The sequence below is a fragment of the Panthera tigris genome, chromosome D1 (genome assembly GCF_018350195.1).
Source record: "Panthera tigris isolate Pti1 chromosome D1, P.tigris_Pti1_mat1.1, whole genome shotgun sequence".
Classification (NCBI taxonomy): Eukaryota; Metazoa; Chordata; class Mammalia; order Carnivora; family Felidae; genus Panthera; species Panthera tigris.
Genome location: NC_056669.1, coordinates 86,712,748 through 86,730,579, shown reverse-complemented (window position 1 = coordinate 86,730,579; position 17,832 = coordinate 86,712,748). Strand labels below are relative to the sequence as shown.

The 17,832-nt window shown below is 44.4% G+C and overlaps 1 protein-coding gene across 1 annotated transcript in view; it reads right to left on the bottom strand.

Moving 5' to 3' along the window:
* Positions 1–14,413, bottom strand: part of KIAA1549L (KIAA1549 like) — a 266,784-nt gene extending 252,371 nt beyond the window's left edge. Inside the window, exon 1 of the mRNA XM_042958831.1 lies at positions 14,354–14,413. The gene's annotated coding sequence lies outside the window, so the exon portion shown is untranslated. The remainder of the gene's footprint in view (positions 1–14,353) is intronic.
* Positions 14,414–17,832: the final 3,419 nt, after the last annotated feature.

Here is a 17,832-nt window from a genome sequence, read left to right as displayed (position 1 = left end):
TACAGTCCATGTCTCCTCTTCATCCAACTGATTGGGCCATTGAATGTCAAGATCACACAATGGCTTCTCGTCCCTCTTAAGATAAAAGCTAGAGTTCATGGCCTGTCTCCTGTGTGATGTGTCCCTGCCACCTCTCCTGCTTAGTCCAGCAGTCACTATCCTCATGATTCCTGCCCAATAACCATACCCTCCTCTCTGGTTCCAGAATAAACCACACTTCTTCTCACCACAGAAGACAGTGCCCACCTTTCCCTTTGCTCTAAATCTCTGCCTGGCTATCTCCTACTCATTCTTCTGATGTTGGCTCAAGTTTCACTTCCCCAGGAAAGCCTTCCCTGATCATCCTCCTCCTTACTCACTAAGCCTCCCTGGCATCCAGGGTTTCCCTTTCACAGCATTCACCTCTGTAGGTAATTGTATACTTACTCCTATGAGGAGCTGACCCATGTCTCTCTCTCCCCCATGAGCCAATGTCTGCTTCCTTCCAGCTATGTCCCTCACACCCAGCACAGTACTTGCCACATACCAGCTGCTCTATAAATAATGGCTCAATTAATACATATCAGGAAGAGTCCATTTAGAAACAACAGGCATCATTATTTAAGACTGCCTGGTATTAAAACTAAGCCGTGGTGTATGGAAACTAATTTGACAATAAATTTCATATATTAAAAAAAAAAAAAAAAACTAAGCCGTGGTGAAAAAAATCAAACTGTGATGCCTAGGGTGGATAAAGGTGTTGAAGGAGGGGACTGCCTACAGGAGGGCAAGAGAGAACTTATTTCCCAGGGTGATGGTCATGTTCTAAGTCCTAACAAGAATTTGGGTTACACAGACGCATGCATTTGTCAAAATGTAGGAACGTACACTTAGGGTTTCTATATTTCCCTGTACATAAAATTACCTAAAAAAATAAAAAATAAATATTGAAGTTTAATCAATGGCATGTGTGCTGCAGTGTTTAGGGACAATATGTACTGATGTCTGCAACTTTGATAACTTTGAATATATCAAAAAAAGAGGAATTAATGGATGGAAAGAAGTACAGACAATAGGGGCGCCTGGGTGGCTCAGTCAGTTAAGCGTCCTATTCTTGACGTCCAATTCATGACCTTGTGATTCATGAGATCGAGCCCAGTGCAGAGCTCCATGCTGTCAGCATGGAGCCTGCTTGGGATTCTCTCTCTCCCTCTCTCTCTACCCCTCCTCTGCTCATGCTTGCTTGCTCTCTCTCTCTCTCTCTCAAAAATGAAATAAATTTTTAAAAATCAATTAAAAAGAAAAAGAAGTACAGACAAGACATATGATAAAAACATAGAGCAAAATGTTAATTGGATCATCCGGGTGGTAGGTAACAGCCATTCACTATACAGTACCTTCAACTCTTCTGTGTGCTTGAAAATGTAATAAGCTGAGGGGGGAAAGCCAGCGCGGTATAGAAGAAAATGTATTTACATTGTAGTCAGATTTGGTTTCAAATCCCATCTTCACCACTTACAAACAATGTGCCCTCAGGCAAGTCAATTTCTTAAATGTTCTCTCAGTCTTTGCTTCCTCCAAACAAAGTAGACAAGAATTACCTCACGGTGTCATCATGGGGGTTAAATAAGATGGAACTCTGATCCAGTGACTAACACAACAGTAGCCGTTTCATAAATGTTAGTCCTATTCAGAAGTCAACATAACCATAAACTAGGACAAATCTCCAGTGAAACATAAAAGAAGAATCTTGTCAAGTTTTTCTCTCGCTACAGCCCCTGGGAAATTAAAAGAATAAATTAACTGTGCTATTTTTATAGGTAAAGACACTGACCTTCCATCAGTAGGACACTTGGGACTCCATGTCTGAAGGAGATCTACGTTGCCAACACTTCCTCATTCCATCTCCCAGTGGCCAGCACCACCCTTTGTTAGGGCTGGCCAGAGTTAGTGACATAGTCCCATCACGAGGAAGGATCAGGAACGTCGGCAGAACCATCAGTAGCATACAGAAGCCAGGACTCCCAGTCCCCTCGCAGATGTGCAAGGGAAAAGAGCCAACCAGACGAGCCTTGAGATCTGTGACGGCATGTGACGTGCTGTCAAGGGTGGTTGTCACAAGACTGTCTTGACTTTCAGCATAATTACATGAACTGAGAAATGGCCTTAAGATCATAAAGAAAAGCCTCCAATCAAGACTAACAGTGTTTATTCAACCGGAAGGTGTCTCATAGGCCACCACATGGCCTTCACCTCTCTAGGTTTATAAGGTGGAAGAAAGGAGCCCGTTAATGACAACACCAAATGAGAAGGAACTGCTGACATCTGAAAGGAAAGATAACACTTTTGGTGCCAACAAAACCCATGCACCTCCAAGAAAACGAGGCCTGACATCTTAAAATCAATGAAAATGGTTAATTCTATGTCACAAGTGAGACATCACAGGCAAGGGAATTGTAACTTTTTAGAAAGCATCTCTGTGTGCCTACTAGATTGCACACTCAGGACTACATACTTCAAGCTATTTTAGGCTCTGCATGCCCAATCTAACTTCCACCCTCTCTTCCTTGAAATAGTATTTCCTTTTACATAACTACAGACCCACCTAGTTAGCTAGCCTGTTAAGCCCAGACTTTAAACTTCTTGGAGACACCGTGCACTTACTGTGCATACTGCATGGGTAGTGTATGCAGCTTGCAGATGGACAGGATCACTTTGGCGCTGAGCCAACTGTGTGCATCTCTTCCCAACTCCACTGTCACACTGATAGCTTGAAATCAGCCATGGTGGGAGTATTTATACCATGGAAATCGGCCAACACTATAGATCAGGCCACTTGTCCTCAATGTTTTTCACAGAGCCAGCTTACCAGCACATGAACCTGGTTTTTCACCGCTATGAAAGAGACTGATTTGGGGAAGCTTGCCCTATCCACACCACCTTATTTAAAACTGCCCTCTACCGGGGCGCCTGGGTGGCGCAGTCGGGTAGGCATCCGACTTCATCCAGGTCACGATCTCACGGTCCGTGAGTTCGAGCCCCGCGTCAGGCTCTGGGCTGATGGCTCGGAGCCTGGAGCCTGTTTCCGATTCTGTGTCTCCCTCTCTCTCTGCCCCTCCCCCGTTCATGCTCTGTCTCTCTCTGTCCCAAAAATAAATAAACGTTGAAAAAAAAAATTAAAAAAAAAAAAAAAACTGCCCTCTACCATAGGCATGACTGAAAGAGGGGGTCAGCCTAGGAAGTCATTTTTGTACCACCTGACCCTTCTTCTCTGGCCTCTGCTGATCAGATGAGGGGTAGACTCCTGACTCCATGGGCCAGATGACAGCAGCCTGATTTGCCCTCCTGGGAAATACAGAAATGGGACAGTGACTGGATGGTGGGCACTTAAACTGAAAATTCTTGCCAATCCTGGCTGCAGTGAGCACCACAGCGAGCAAAAGCACCCAGAAGATTTAGTTACAGGGGGATCAAGAAGCTTTGGATAAGCAGAGAAAGCCAGTCTACAGGAAGAGGCAGAAGGACAGATCCAGCCTGCAGGAAAAGAGAGAGACAGAGGCCACTAGGTCCCTGAGACACAAATCCAGTAAACTCAGCTTCTTACTGTGGAGGAAGGCAATATAATGAAGCTGAGTGAGAGCTAAGGGATCAAACTGCCTGGGTTCCAATCCTGCCTCTGACACTTACCCATGTGATACTGGATGAGTAACTGTAAAGTTACTCTATGCCTCAGGCTCCTCATCTGAAACATGGGGATTCTAACGACCTACTTCATAGGGTTGTTGTGAAAATCAAATGAGCTGATACAAACAGCAAATGCTCAAAAATGTTAGCTATTATTTCCATCAATTATATAGTCCACACGGCCCAATTATATTTTCATTCCTATTCTGAATATGTCACATGAGATTCCCCTGTGGCCAAAGGCCCCATATTTGAGGTAGTTTTAGTTAAGTAGCTAGGTAATGATAGAATAGTATAATCATACAATCAGAGAATAACACAGAATTCCTGAATCACAGAACAATGTAAAAATCCCTGGACCACTGGGTGACCTTTAGCAAATCACTTCCTCAACCCTCTCTTAGGAGTGACATGAGATTCAAATAAAAAAATAAAAACTTCAACAACTATGAGGTGCTATGCCAAACTCTGGGGACTATTATCCCTGTAGGGAAAAGTAAACATATCACATTAGCCATTGGAAAAACGCTTGTTTAAAATGCTGTTTTTATTGCTGGACTAAAGACAAGAAATTATTCTCCAACCCTCCCCGCCCCCTGCCAACACACACACAGAAGGTTTCATTTCTGTAGGATTTACCAGGTTGATTCGTGTGTTCACTTCCAGTATTTGTAACATAAGAACAGGAAACCGCCAGAGACGGCTCTATGGCACTGATTTTTTTCATACACTTCAATCTAGTTTAATTATATTCAAAATAATGCTCATAATCCAGATCCTTCTATTCTTTTCAAAACAAAGACTCATTATTTGATAATGAAGTATGTAGGTTTAGAGATATTTTTGCTCAGCTCTTTTAGACAAGGACTTACAAGCTGCACGTTAATTTCAACACATTTTCTTCTCAGACTTCACATTTTTCTCCAGCCTTCCTTGGTTTGTTGTTGACATTTGGCAAATAAAAAGACAAGTGACAGAGAGGCAGCATTCATTACCAGAAACAGAAGTAGAGGGGTAGGTCCGGGAGTCCTGGTATCATTCTGGCACTTAATTCTGTATTTCACGTCACAAGAGTAAAGTTAGAAATATTCTAGACCTTCCTATTTACTGATACTGCATAAATAACAAAGTCATTTTTGTGTTTCTGACGTCAGAAGATTTTATTTCAAGCTAAGAGTAGATTTAACATATATAAATCAAAATCAAAATCAAATTCCCCTCTCGTGGTTAGGATGCATTAGGGCAGAGGCTTGCCTGAGTGGACAGATGGCAGGTGCAGCGATGTCCTTGGGCTAAACACTTGAGGCAGCTACTTGGCCTTATTTACATCTACATTAGTTGGTGTAAACACAGTGTTTGTCCCTATCCTATTTGATGCTTAAGAGGGTTTGTGTTAAGGGTTTCCTTAACATCTGTGGAAGTTTTTTCCAAGGAAGGAAGCCAAGGAATAGACAAAATAGAAGAAATGGTGTAAGGAGAGGTTTTAACTCTGTAGGTTTGAATCCAATCTGTGATTTTTAAAAGTTCTCTTTTATAGTAAGGGCTTTTCTCTGTTTCAGGGAGAAGTTCAAATTCTCTTGTGACAAATTTAAAATGGAAAAAGGGCCATGTGGGGTGCCTGGGTGGCTCCATTGGTTGAGCATCTGACTCTTGATTTCAGTTCAGGTCAGGATCTCACAGCTTATGGAATCAAGCTCCACATGGGCTCCGCACTGACAGTACAGAGCCTGCTTGCGATTCTCTCTCTCTCTCTCTCTCTCTCTCTCTCTCTCTCTCTGATTCTCTCTCTCTCTCTCTGCCCCTCCCCTGCTCATGCTCATGCACTCTCTCTCTCAAAATAAATAAATAAACATTTTTTTAAAAAGACAATAAAAAGGGCCATGATACAGTGGTAAGTGAAAAATATTCTGAATATTATACCCTTAATCTCTTTAAAAAATTAAGTTAGGATATGTATACATATCCTTTGAAAAAAGATCTGGAAGGATCGATCATGTTTGCTCGACAGCACACAACTCTAGGAATAGCAATGGGGCCGACAGGGTCTTTTGCATTTTACTGCATAAACTTGCACATTATTTGAACTTAATAAAGTATATATTACTTTTGCAATTTTTAAAAAGTCGACGAAAATTAAAGATAAGCCAATATTTATCTAGGCTTCACGTTGGAACCATGACTACAAAATATGGGAAAACTCTTCCCTTTGAGAATGAGAGTCCTTGACTGGACTTGCCACCAATGAACGAAGAGGTAAGAAATACAAATACTCTAACCCACCAAAACATTTGCTGAGGGCTCAGAAACACGCAGCCAGGGGAACGGAGGGAAAACGGTGGATCTTGAGGTCTTATTTACTGATGAGAAAACTAAAGCTCTGAGAAGTGAAGTGACTTGATAAATAGCCAACAGCCAGCTAGGAGCGAACGGTCTCCTGAGTGCATCCAACATGATTTCGCCTCACCCAGGCCATTCACCCTAGACCTTAAACCAAACCAATGTCCTAATGTCTAGAAAGTGTCCACTGTTAGCTTGAAGAATGAGGAAATGTACTAGAAGTATCTGATACTTCTTATTTTACTAAAGAAATTCTTAAACAATCTTCAATCTCAACTGTAAGACCATAGGCCTTAGGGGAGAAATAATACCAATTCTATCCAAACACTTTCATAAAACGGAAGAGAGATTGCTTTCAAACCATTTTAGAGACCAGCATTACCCTTATTCCAAAACCAGACAAAACATATCAGGAAAACAAAGCTACAAACCAATCAATATCCTTCATGAACATAAGACTTTATAAATTCCCAACAAAAAGATCAGAAAATCAGGTCCAGCTGGAATATACATCATGACTAAGCTGGAGTTTATCCCAGGAATACAAGGTTGGCCCAACATTCTAAAATCAACTAATGCCTTTTCACAGACTGAAAAAGAAAAACCCTGTGGTGATTTCAACAGAGAAAAGCATTTGACAAAATTCAATACCCATTTATGATTAAAAAAAATTTTTTTCACAGCAAACTGGGTATAGAAGGGAACTTCCTAAACCTGATAAAGGGCCTCTACAAAAAACAAAAACAAAAACAAAACTACAGCCAACATCATACTTAATAGTGAAAGGCTGAATGAGATCAAGGCAAGGATGTCCACTCTCCCCATTCCTATCCAACAGTGTACTTGAAGTTCTAACCTGTGCAATGAGGCAAGAGAAAAAAATGAAAGGCATAAATATCTGAAATAAAGAAAAATCCCCAAGATTCTACAGAAAGCTACTAAAACTAAAGTGAGTTTAGAAAGGTCACATGATACAAGGCTAATATTTTAAAAATCATATATCTATATATCAACAAAGATTTTTTAAAGTACTGCTTTCCAAACCAATGAAAAACATATGTACAGAATTTATATGCTGAAAACAACAAGACATTGATGAAAGAAGAGGAAGACTACCTAAATAAATGGAGAGAGATATGTTCATGAATCAAAAAATTCAATATTGTTAAGATACCAGTCTTCTCCAATGAAATCCCAGTAGAAATTCCAGCAAGTCTTTTTTATACAGATTGGCAAAAAGATACTAAGATCTATATGGAAAAACATAAGAACTAGAATATCCAAAAAGATTTTGAAAAAGAAAAAAAGATTTAGAGGATTCACAGTATCTAATTTCAGGACTTACTATACAGCGCTGGAACTCTCATCTAGGGGCAATTTTACCCCCAGGGGCCACTTAGCAATGTCCGAAGACATTTTGGTTGTTACAACTGGGAAAGGAGAGGGAGCTACTGGCATCTACTGAGGCCAGAGATGGCACTAAACATCCTACAAGGCACAGGACAGTCCCCCACAACAAAGAATTGTCCAGCCTAAAATGTCAGGAGTGCTGAGCTAGAAAGAAACCCTGAGCTAGATAAATCAAGAGAGTGTTTTATTGGCATAAGGAAAAAAGTATACATGAATAGAACAAACCAGACTCCAGAAATAAACCCGCACATGTAAAGTACCAAGGTAATTCAATGGAGCAAAGATAATCTCTTTAATAAATGGTGCTGGAACAATTAAACACCCAATGCAAAAAAACATTAACCTCAACTCTTTCCCTGCATTATATACAAAAATTAACATGAAATGAACCACAGATCTAAAGGTCAAAACAAAACTATAAAACTTCTAGAAGAAATCATAGCTGTTTGTGACCTTAAGTTAGGCAAGTATTTTTTTTTTCCTTTGTTAAAAAATTTATTGATTTAAATTCAAGTTAGTTTACATAGAGTGTAGTACTGGTTTCAGGAATAGAACCCAGGGATTGATTACTTACATATAACACCCAGTGCTCATCCCAGCAAGTGCCCTCCTTAATGCCCATCACCCATTTAGCCCATCTCCCCACCCACCACCCCTCCAGCAACCTTCAAGTCTGTTCTCTGTATTTATGAGTCTTTTACGGTTTGGTTAGGCAAGTATGTCTGTCCTCAGATACAAAAACCACAAATCTTTTCTTTTTTTAATGAAGGCTCTTTAATTTCATCTATTTTATTTTAATTCCAGCATAGTTAACTCACAGTGTTGTGTTAGTTTCAGGCGTATGATACAGCAATGCAGCAGCTCTATACAATACTCAGTGCTCATCAGGGTAAGTGAACTCTTAATCCCTTGCACCTACTTCACCCCAACAACCATAAATCTTAACTTTAAAAGTTGATAAACTAGAATTAATCAAAATTTAAAACTTCTCTTCTTGGAAAATACTGTCAATGAAACGAAAAGACAGGCCATAGACTGGGAGAAGATATTTGCAAAAAAACATACCTGATAAACGACTTGTATCCAGAATACATAAAAAAAGTTCAAGACTCAATAATAATAAAATAAATAATCCAATTTTTTTTCATGGGCAAAAGACTCAACAGACACTTCAAAGTAGATAGCAAGTAAGAAAATGAAAAGACACACAACGTCATTAGTAACTAGAGAATGCAAACTAACACTATAATAAGACACCACTAGAAACTACTGGAATAGCTGGAATTTAAATTAAAAAAAGAAAGGTGACAAAACCAAGTGCCAGTGAGGATACAGAGAAGCAACCAGAACACTCACGCATTGCTAATGGGAATACAAAACCGTACAGCCACTTTGGAAAAGAATTTGGCAGTTTCTTACAAGTTTAAACACGTATCTAATGTTAAGACCCAGAAATCCCACTCCTAGGTAATTACCCAAGAGAATGAAAGCTGCCCACACAGAAACTTGTGTGCCCCAAATTGGAAACACCCCAAATGTCTATCAACTGGTAAATGGATAAGCCAACTGTGGTACATCACAATAAAAAAGTACAGAAGTGGAGATACATATATGCAGTAACATATGTGATTCTCAAGAGCATTACGCTAAATCAGAGAAGCCAGACACAAAGTGTTACATACAGTATGATTCCATTTATGTGAGCCTCAGTTAAAAGCAAAATTATAGGGACAGAGAATAGATTGGTGCTTGTCAGGGACTGGATGTGTAGGGGGGAAAGGACTGACTACAAAGGAGCAGGAGGGAGTTTCTGGAGGTGACAGAAATGTTCTATATCTAAATTGTGGCTGTGGATCCATGATTATATACTTCTGTCAAAACTAATCATGCAGTACACCTAAAAAGGATGAATTCTACTGTATGTAAATTATACCTTAATAAACTTGACTTAAAAAAGAAAAAAAAAGTGGCGGCTCATGGGTGTGTTTTCTTTGTACAGCATGACATTTCAAAAATCTGAATTAGTTGGTGACATTTGAAAACAAGATTTTGAATAACGATCCAGCTTTTCTTGAGAAGTCAGAACTTTGACACCCTGGGCCTCATTCCCTCACGGGGTGCAGCTGAGCAGAGACAGACTTTTTGGACAAAGCTGATACTTTATGTCTTGCCACATCCCCCCAACCTGAACCAATTCACAGAAGTATTTAATTGACCTGCCACCCCACCCACTGAGTAAGGCTTTCTTATCCTTAGCTATAGGCTGTTCGAGGGCAGGGGCCAGGCCTGGCCAGTTCTGCACTATACTTCCAGTATGTGCTGAAGAGTTTGGCCTCATATATGTCAGGTGGTTGATAAACATTGTCACATCAATGTGACTCACTTGCTACCTTCCCTCCAGCTACAATAACTGATACTTACAATACCCAGAATGCTAACTGTTCCTTTGGTCCTGAAGTCCCCAAAGAGAGTCACCATCCAAGGCAGACATCTAGTGACCTAGAATAATGTGTCCCTCTGTGTGTTTACAAATCCTCTGTAATATGTTGTCAAGCAAAGAAATCACTTAGGATCATTCCAGCTATTCATTTTTGTCTGCAGAAGAGTAGAGTTGTTGTTTGTTTAAAAAAAAAAAGAAAGAAAGGAAAGGAAAGAAAGAAAGAAAACTACAATACAGGCTTGAAGGGTAATGAAAGTGAAAAAGAAAGCGTGCACATTCATGCTGAATATTCTCAGATCATATTCTAGTAATTTAAGACTGAAGTAGGCTTCTGAGAGATTCTCTGGTTGTCATCAGAATCCAGAATCCCAAAGTTTTCACAAGGATGCTCAGTTTTAGAGCAGGTGTGGAGGCAGGGCAGGGATATCTGACTTCTGTTTGATGTCAATATTAAAAGTAGAGCATTACTGTTCCCCAAATCTTCTTTACTTATGTGTGGGATGGGGAAAGAAAAGGGGGCGAGGTTTAGGACATCTTGCAAGTATCTTTGAAGCACTAATAAATAACACTGACAGTAAAAAGCTCAAATATATTTTATTGGATTGTCTATATCTGGGGGAAAAAACACCAAACTCTTGCCATACACCTTTTAATGTTAAAAAATGAAAAAGTACAGGGGCACCTGGGTGGCTCAGTCGGTTAAGCATCTGACTCATGGTTTGTGAGTTCAAGCCCCACGTGGGGCTCTGTGCTGACAGCTCAGAGGCTGGAGCCTGCTTTGGATTCTGTGTCTCCCTCTCTCTCTGCTCCTCCCCTGTTCATGCTATGTCTCTCTCTCTCTCTCTCTCAAAAATAAACATTTAAAAAAAATTTTTAATGAAAAGTACAAATATAATGCAATTATATCCCATCTTAACCCTCTCTTGACCCACTTCCTCTCTTACTCTGCTTTCCTTGATAGACAAAACTTCAAAAGAGCTGTCTTTTTGGGGAGGGGGCCAATATGGCATAACAGCATGGAAGTTTTGTTTTTGGGTTTTGTTTTGTTTTCTTTGCATCTCTCCTCCCTGAAATGCACCCAGATCAACACCAAACCATCCTGCACACCCAGAAAACTGATTTGAGGATTAACACAACAATCTGCACAACCTGAACCACAGATCTCAGCAGGTCTGTGGCGTGGAGAGGTGAACTTGGGGAGAGAGAAGCCACAGAGGGCAGGGAGCTGTTAAAAGAGTTGTCTTTCTTACAATCTCTGATTTATCCTCTTCCTTTCTCTCTTGAACCCACTGCAGTAAGACCTTCACCCCCTCTACTCTGAGGGCACCAAACATATCCACATCTCCAAATACCAACATTCATTGCTAGTCCTCATCTAACCTTTCTCAGTCTCTTTTGCTGGTCCCTCTTCTCCTGTACTCCCAAATGCTGCAGTTTTCCAGGCCTCATTGCTCAGGTCACTCCTCTTCTCTATACTTACTCTCTAGGTTTCTCATCCAATCCCATGCTAATGGCTTCCAAATTTATATCTGCCATTTTAGAAGAACACCTAGCATTCACTGAGCATTTACTGTGTATACCAAGCACTGTTTTAAATGCTTCAGATGTATTAACTCATTCGATCCTCATTAACTCACTGAGGTTAGAGCTATTATCCCCATTTTACAGATCAGAGAACTGAGGCCCAGAGAGGCAAGGTCCCATGAAGGAATGAGCACTGCACCTGCACCCAACTGGCACACAGGATCAGTAATTAAGAAGGTCGGGAAGTCAAGTCTGAACTTTACCATCCTGCCTGGAGCCCCTGAGGGCAGAAGAGGATAGAGGGTGTCAGCGCTCACTGCTCTAAAGAAACTTCTTTCCCACATCCATATTCCATATCCAAGACAGAAGTTACGGCCTGGGAGCAAGGGCTCCATGGAGATGGAGGTTAGGAGAGAGAGTCTGAGGGAGGACACCAGGGGCAACAGCCTTTCCTTTTACAGGACAAAGAGAAGGAGCCCTGATTCCTCAGGAATTTTAAAGCAAAAGCACTTGGGTGGAATGGGTGGAGACAGGCTGGAAACACACTGCTGGGCCCACAGAACACAAAGATTCTGAACAACTGCCACAGCATCTTCCTGAAACAAATCTATTTACCCATTTTTCAACCTGGGTAAATGTCTGCCTTAGCCTTGCTTAGAAAACAAGGAACAGCAATGCCTTGACTGTAGCAAACTAGCACTTTTAATAGCCTCTTAATGTCATAGGTCTGGCTTCTCATGCAACTCGGCATCAGACACATTTGGCAGTGAGCAGCAGCACCAAACTGCAGCAGGTACCGCTCCTGTTGTTGGAAGGTACCCCAACCAAGTTGTTGGAAATCAGAGGTCCCAGAAAAGTGCCATCCATTCTCCCGCCTCCCTCCAAACACTGCTTCCTGACACAAACCCCTTGGGATGCCTGGAGTCAGTCCCAGCACTCACCCACCGTGCAGTGAAGCTGCCTCAACTGGAATCCAGAGAACAAATGAAGGCAGATAAGAGGCAGGACAGGGAGCCAGTGTTCAAGTCTTCCACTGAGAGAGAGACAAGTCATGGCACTGAATCAGTGGCAAACCCACAGGAACCCACGGAGCCCAGTGGTAGACTCTGGATCCACAGGTGATCTGGACCACGGGAAATTAGTCATCAAGGGTGACAGCAGAAAGGGCACCCAAAAAGCACAAAGGAAACAAGTCACTCCAATGAGAGAGGGAAAGACAGAGGGCTTAGGGGAACGTCAATTTTAATGATTTTTACCATCATTTTAATCAAAGCACCTTTCCTAACTATCCCCATGATCAGCACACTAAAAGAGAAAAGAAAAAGGACATCAGGGCTGAAATGAAAAGATATGGATCAAAAGTTCCCTAAGTCAGGCTCTGGCAGTCTGAAAGAAGAGCCAAGTAAAGCCACAGAGGTTCAGAAGGGTCAATGTACAAAGGTCGGAAGGGAGAAGAGAAATTCAAAACCTATCAGAGGAAATCATGTGACATCAGGCTGAACGAGAACAATACCTAAAATCCAAATTTCACATATTACAGATGGTTGAACAGTTTTTGCTATATGCACTCAAATGAACAACATCCAGGAATTCACATCTCATAAACAGTTTACAAAACTACCAAAGATCTGATTTATTTTAAATAAAAACTCAAAGTGTGTTTCTGATCCAAGGAATACTAGGGTATTTGCATGTGTCTAACTCAGGACTTACCTTTTAACCATTATACCAAATACATTTCACTGAAAACTGCTAGAAGCATAAAAACTGGGGGCTAAAATTCTTCAAAGGCTTTTCTTGGGTCTCAGGCACACATCCAAAGATTACCAAACTTTGTCACCACTATAATCATAACACAAAAATTCCTGGACAGTATCTTGCAAACATAGATGCTTCATGTCAGGGACCCTTTAAGTGAATCAAAAGGGGGGCGGGGGGCTTTGAATTAAGCAGCTGAAGACAGGCAATATTTTAAACCTGAAACTCTCTTATCTAAATCCTTCAAAATCCTTCATAATTAGGAAATTTAATCTAATTTGGAGGAAGGAGTATGCTGAGAAAAAAGCAGTCTTCATTAGTCCTTGCTAAAAAGGACATAACTACAGGACCACATTAGCTGAAGTGAGAGCTATATTCCTTGATAAATTAAATGTACCAAGAGCACAGAATTTCATCGCAAACAAAAGCTTGACCTTTCCAAGTGCCATAGTAATCATTCTTATTTCACAGACAATTCCTGACTGCACAGTAAGTTTGGAAGCACATTAGCAGAATAATCCCCCCCCCCCCACCCCGCAAAGAGTTACAAAAGATTTCTCAAAATCATCCAAGGAATTACAGAGATCTATTTCTTGGGGGTTCTTGGGAGTCTAAGAGACAAGCGTGATTATTTTTAACTGTCCTCCTGCAAACAGTGGGTTATATACTTGATCAGTGCCTGGATCCCTTTGCAAGATGCAAGCAATTATTTTAGGTACCTCTATCCCAAAAGAAAACAGGTCTCCTGTCAACATGTAGGGGGAAACGCTACTGGGAAGCCGACACGGGAATTGCCTAAAACTCTCTGGCCATTTCATGCAGTTAAAACAAAGTGGACACCCAACAGGGAGCCCAAAATACAGTGGATGTCTCCACCCTGAAATGTGTCCTACTAAAACACATCCCTTTTAAGGTGTCTTAACACACCATGTCTTTATCTAAATGAAGCGTGCCTGTGGGACCACTAGGAAGGATCTGCAACTTGTCCAGAAAGAAGATGCGAATGCACCTCTTTTTACTTCCCCGCCCAACGGTGCCTTCCCCGGAGACAGATTTCTGACAGTTCTCCCGCTGTTGCAGCAGCAAAGGGCGGAGAAAATCCTAGCGCCGGTGCTGCAAAGACCTCTCCATCCACCACCACCCCGTCAGGTGCCGGCCCCGACGGGCGGCCCGGCTCCTCCAGAAACCTCCATAGGGGCAAAGCAGTCGCCAAGTGCTTACCCGGGTCGGCCAGGCAGTGCTCGGGGAGGGCCGCCAGCAGCAGGAGTCCCAGCAGCAGCGGCGGCAGCGGCAGCGGCGGCGGCGGCGGCGGCGGCGGCGCATCCTGGGACGCGGCGGCCCGGAGCCCGGGCGCCGGCCCGGAGCCCCTCACGCCCCGGCCGCCGGCGGCTCCCCCGCCCGCCCGGCCCCTGCGCCTCCGCGCCGCCTGCCCAGCTTCCCTGCGGCCCTGGGGCTTCGCCTCCTGCCGAGCCATGGGGACGCTTCACACATCCAGGCCGCTGCCTCGCTCCGCACCGCGCCGGGGAGCCCAGCTTTCGGCGCCCCGGTCCTCACCGGGCATCTCCGGCCATGGCCCGGGCGCCGGAGGGCGGGGGCGCCGGGAGGCGCGACTTGCTCGCTCGTCCTGCCGCGCCCGGGGCGGGCTCCGCGGAGCCGCGGCTTCACCCGCTCAGGGCCCGGGGCCTCATGGAGCCGCGGCGGGAGCCGGCCGGGGTTCCCACGGTGCCTGTCGCCCCGCGCCGGCGCGCCCGGGTTGCGAGGGTGGGACGGGCGCCGCCCGGGGCCCCCACCCCCGGGGCCGGCTCCCGCGGGATGAGGGGGCGAGGCTGCGAGGAGCGGGCACTGGCGGCCGCGGGGCGCGCTCGGGACCCTCCCTCCCGCCGCCGGCTGCTGCCTCTCCGCCCCGCTCCCCGCGCTGGCTCCGGCTTGGGTTCCAGCTCCGGCCCCGGCTCCCGGGCCGAGAGTGTTACTGCAGCTCAGAGCGGCGCCTCATTGACAAAGAAAGCACGTAGCTACCGGAGCGGGCGAGGGAGGCGAGGCAGGCGCGCGCGCGCATCCCCGCGCGGAGCCACCGCGCGCCCCCCGCTCCCGCGCACCCCGCTGGCCCGGGCCCGAAGAGGGACCCCTCGCGGCCGTTCCCGCGCGCCGAGGTCCAGACGTGGGTGTGGAGGCGGCGGAGGAGTTCCTTCTCTTCTCCCTCCTTTCCTTGCCAGTCTCCCGTCTAGAGGAGGGGAGATCGCCAGGAGGGGTCGTCTGCCCCAAAAAGAGGGTAGATGGTCATGGTCAACGTACTGAAGAGGCCAGTAAGCTCCTCAGCCTGAATTTGGAAAGCCCTTTGCAGATAGGTGGGCGCGCTTTGTGCTGTTTGTTCACTAGTTCTCTGAGGGGGCGGCAGACACCTGCATGCCCCGTTTACCCCCAAGGACCTGAAGCGACTATGGCCTAGTTGCAATAACACGCTGGACTAAAACATAGTATAAATATTTACTGCAGCCATACTACGTGCAAAGCAGTGCACATAGCGGAACGTCTTCCCATAAAAGCCTTCCTGCAGGTAGGAGAATTAAGCAGTCACTATCCGGCGGAACAAAAGGCGTCCGAGTCAGCTGAATTGGCCTCCTTGCTTTTCCCCTTGCCGAGCTAGATGACCTTAAGCAAATTACCTCGTTCATCGGTGCTTCATACGTCCCTCAGCCAATAAATATTTATTCAGAGGCCACTGCCTGCCAGCTACTGTGTTAGGCGCTGGGGATGTAAGTGGTGAGCAAAAAACACACGTACCTGACCTCATGAAGCTCAAGCTCTATGCATTCGACAATACTTACTGACTGCCTGTTAAGTGTCAGGCACTGTTCTAGACGCTGAGGGCAACAGCCACAAACAAAATCTCCGCCCTCCTATGACTTTCTAGTGAAAGTAACTGACAATAAGCAAGTAAGTGATAGATGCTATGGAGAAAAATCAGTATAAAAGAATGAAAAACAGGGGCGCCTGGGTGGCTCAGTCTGATAATCGGACTTCAGCTCAGGTCATGATCTCACGGTTCACGGTTGGTGGGTTCAAGCCCCAGGACCAGCTCTGCACTGACAGCTCAGAACCTGGAGTCTGCGCTGGATTCTGTGTCTCCCTGTCTCTCTCTCTCTCTCTCTCTCTCTCTCTCTCTCTCTCTCTCTGCCCCTCCCCCTGCTTGTGCTCTCACCCTCTCTGTCTCTCAAAAATAAACTTAAAAAAAAAAAAAGAATGAAAAACAGGAAGGGAGTATTGCAGTGTTAAATAGGGTGAAGGAAGGCCTCACTGAGAAAGTGATATTTAAGCAAAGAGCTGAAGGTGGTGAGGGAATAAGCCTCACAGGGAGAACATTCCAGATAAAAGGACAGCAAGAGCCAAAACACAGAAGCAGAGCGTGCCTGGTGTGCTCAAAGCACAGCAAGCCAGCTAGTGGGTGTGGAAAAGTGTTATATCTCACTTATTGTGCATCAGTAGGATAGAAATAACACCATATTTCATCTAAGACACATTTTCCCACATACTAACTTCTCAGAAGTCAGATGTGTTTCATACTGCATCTAAGGTTTGCTGAAACACAGTAATACCTTCTTCGGGTCATTATTACTTAAGATAGCTGTTCATTTAAGTGAGTTCTGCTGTTTTTAAGAAACTTGCAGTCTGGTTGACCCAAGAAAACAACTCAGAGAACGAGTTCGAGACACTAATGAGGAAGCCAGTCCATGGCCATGATTCAAGCAACATCACAAGGCAGGGGAAATAATGGTCCCAGCAGCAAGTGGTGACACCAGGGAGAGGTGGCAGGGCATTGCTGGCCTGAGGTAGAAAAGATCCAGAAGGGGAGAGGCTGTGAGGCAAGAGACAAGATCAAACCACAGCTGGGCTATCTATGAGCATTCAGAGAGAGACAGGAGGATTTGGGGGGCAAATTCCATGGGGTCGAGAGATAGCAAACGTGTATCTCAAAAGCATATCCTCTACTGGGATTTTCCCTTCAATTATTATTTGCCAGCCTTAGACAAGATACAAATCACTTTTTCTGTGATATTGTTAGACGGGTTTGGTTGAATTTCTCTGCCAGATGAGGCTGGTGTCCAGAGCAGAAAGGATCCTTGCCCCGAGGAAGCCTGTAGTCTACTGAGAGGGGCAGAGGTCACTTTAGGGAGCCTTCATTCTAGGGAACCTTCACTTTAGGGAGATGTGGAGAGTATCCGGTGGCAGAGGCATGCGCAGCTTGCCCATCATCACGGGAATGTGGGTGAGGGATGGCTATTTATGCCTGGATCAGGAGGGAAGGTGAAAGAAGGCAACATTTACAGTTTTGCCAGGCCCGGCAAATGGCAAGGTGGAAAGGTGGGAACACATGTACAACGTTTTCAGAGGAAGAGTGAAGTATCTGGTGAGGGCCGCCCAGAGGGCACTTGGGGAGACCCGGCGTTAAGGCAGGAGATCCACACTGGCACAGATGTGGAGAGGTTGAGTTCGTACCCTATCCTCATCCAGCAGGAACAACTGCGGGTAAGTTTTCTGCTGGTACAGGAAGCTTGATGAGATCCCAGTCCTCGACTGATGATCAGTCGGTGCACAGACTCTGAAACTTGACTGCTTAGATATTTCAATTCAAGTTCTGCCATATACTAGCTGTATAACTTTGGACAAATCACACTTGTCTATAACACTGGAAATGATGAGAA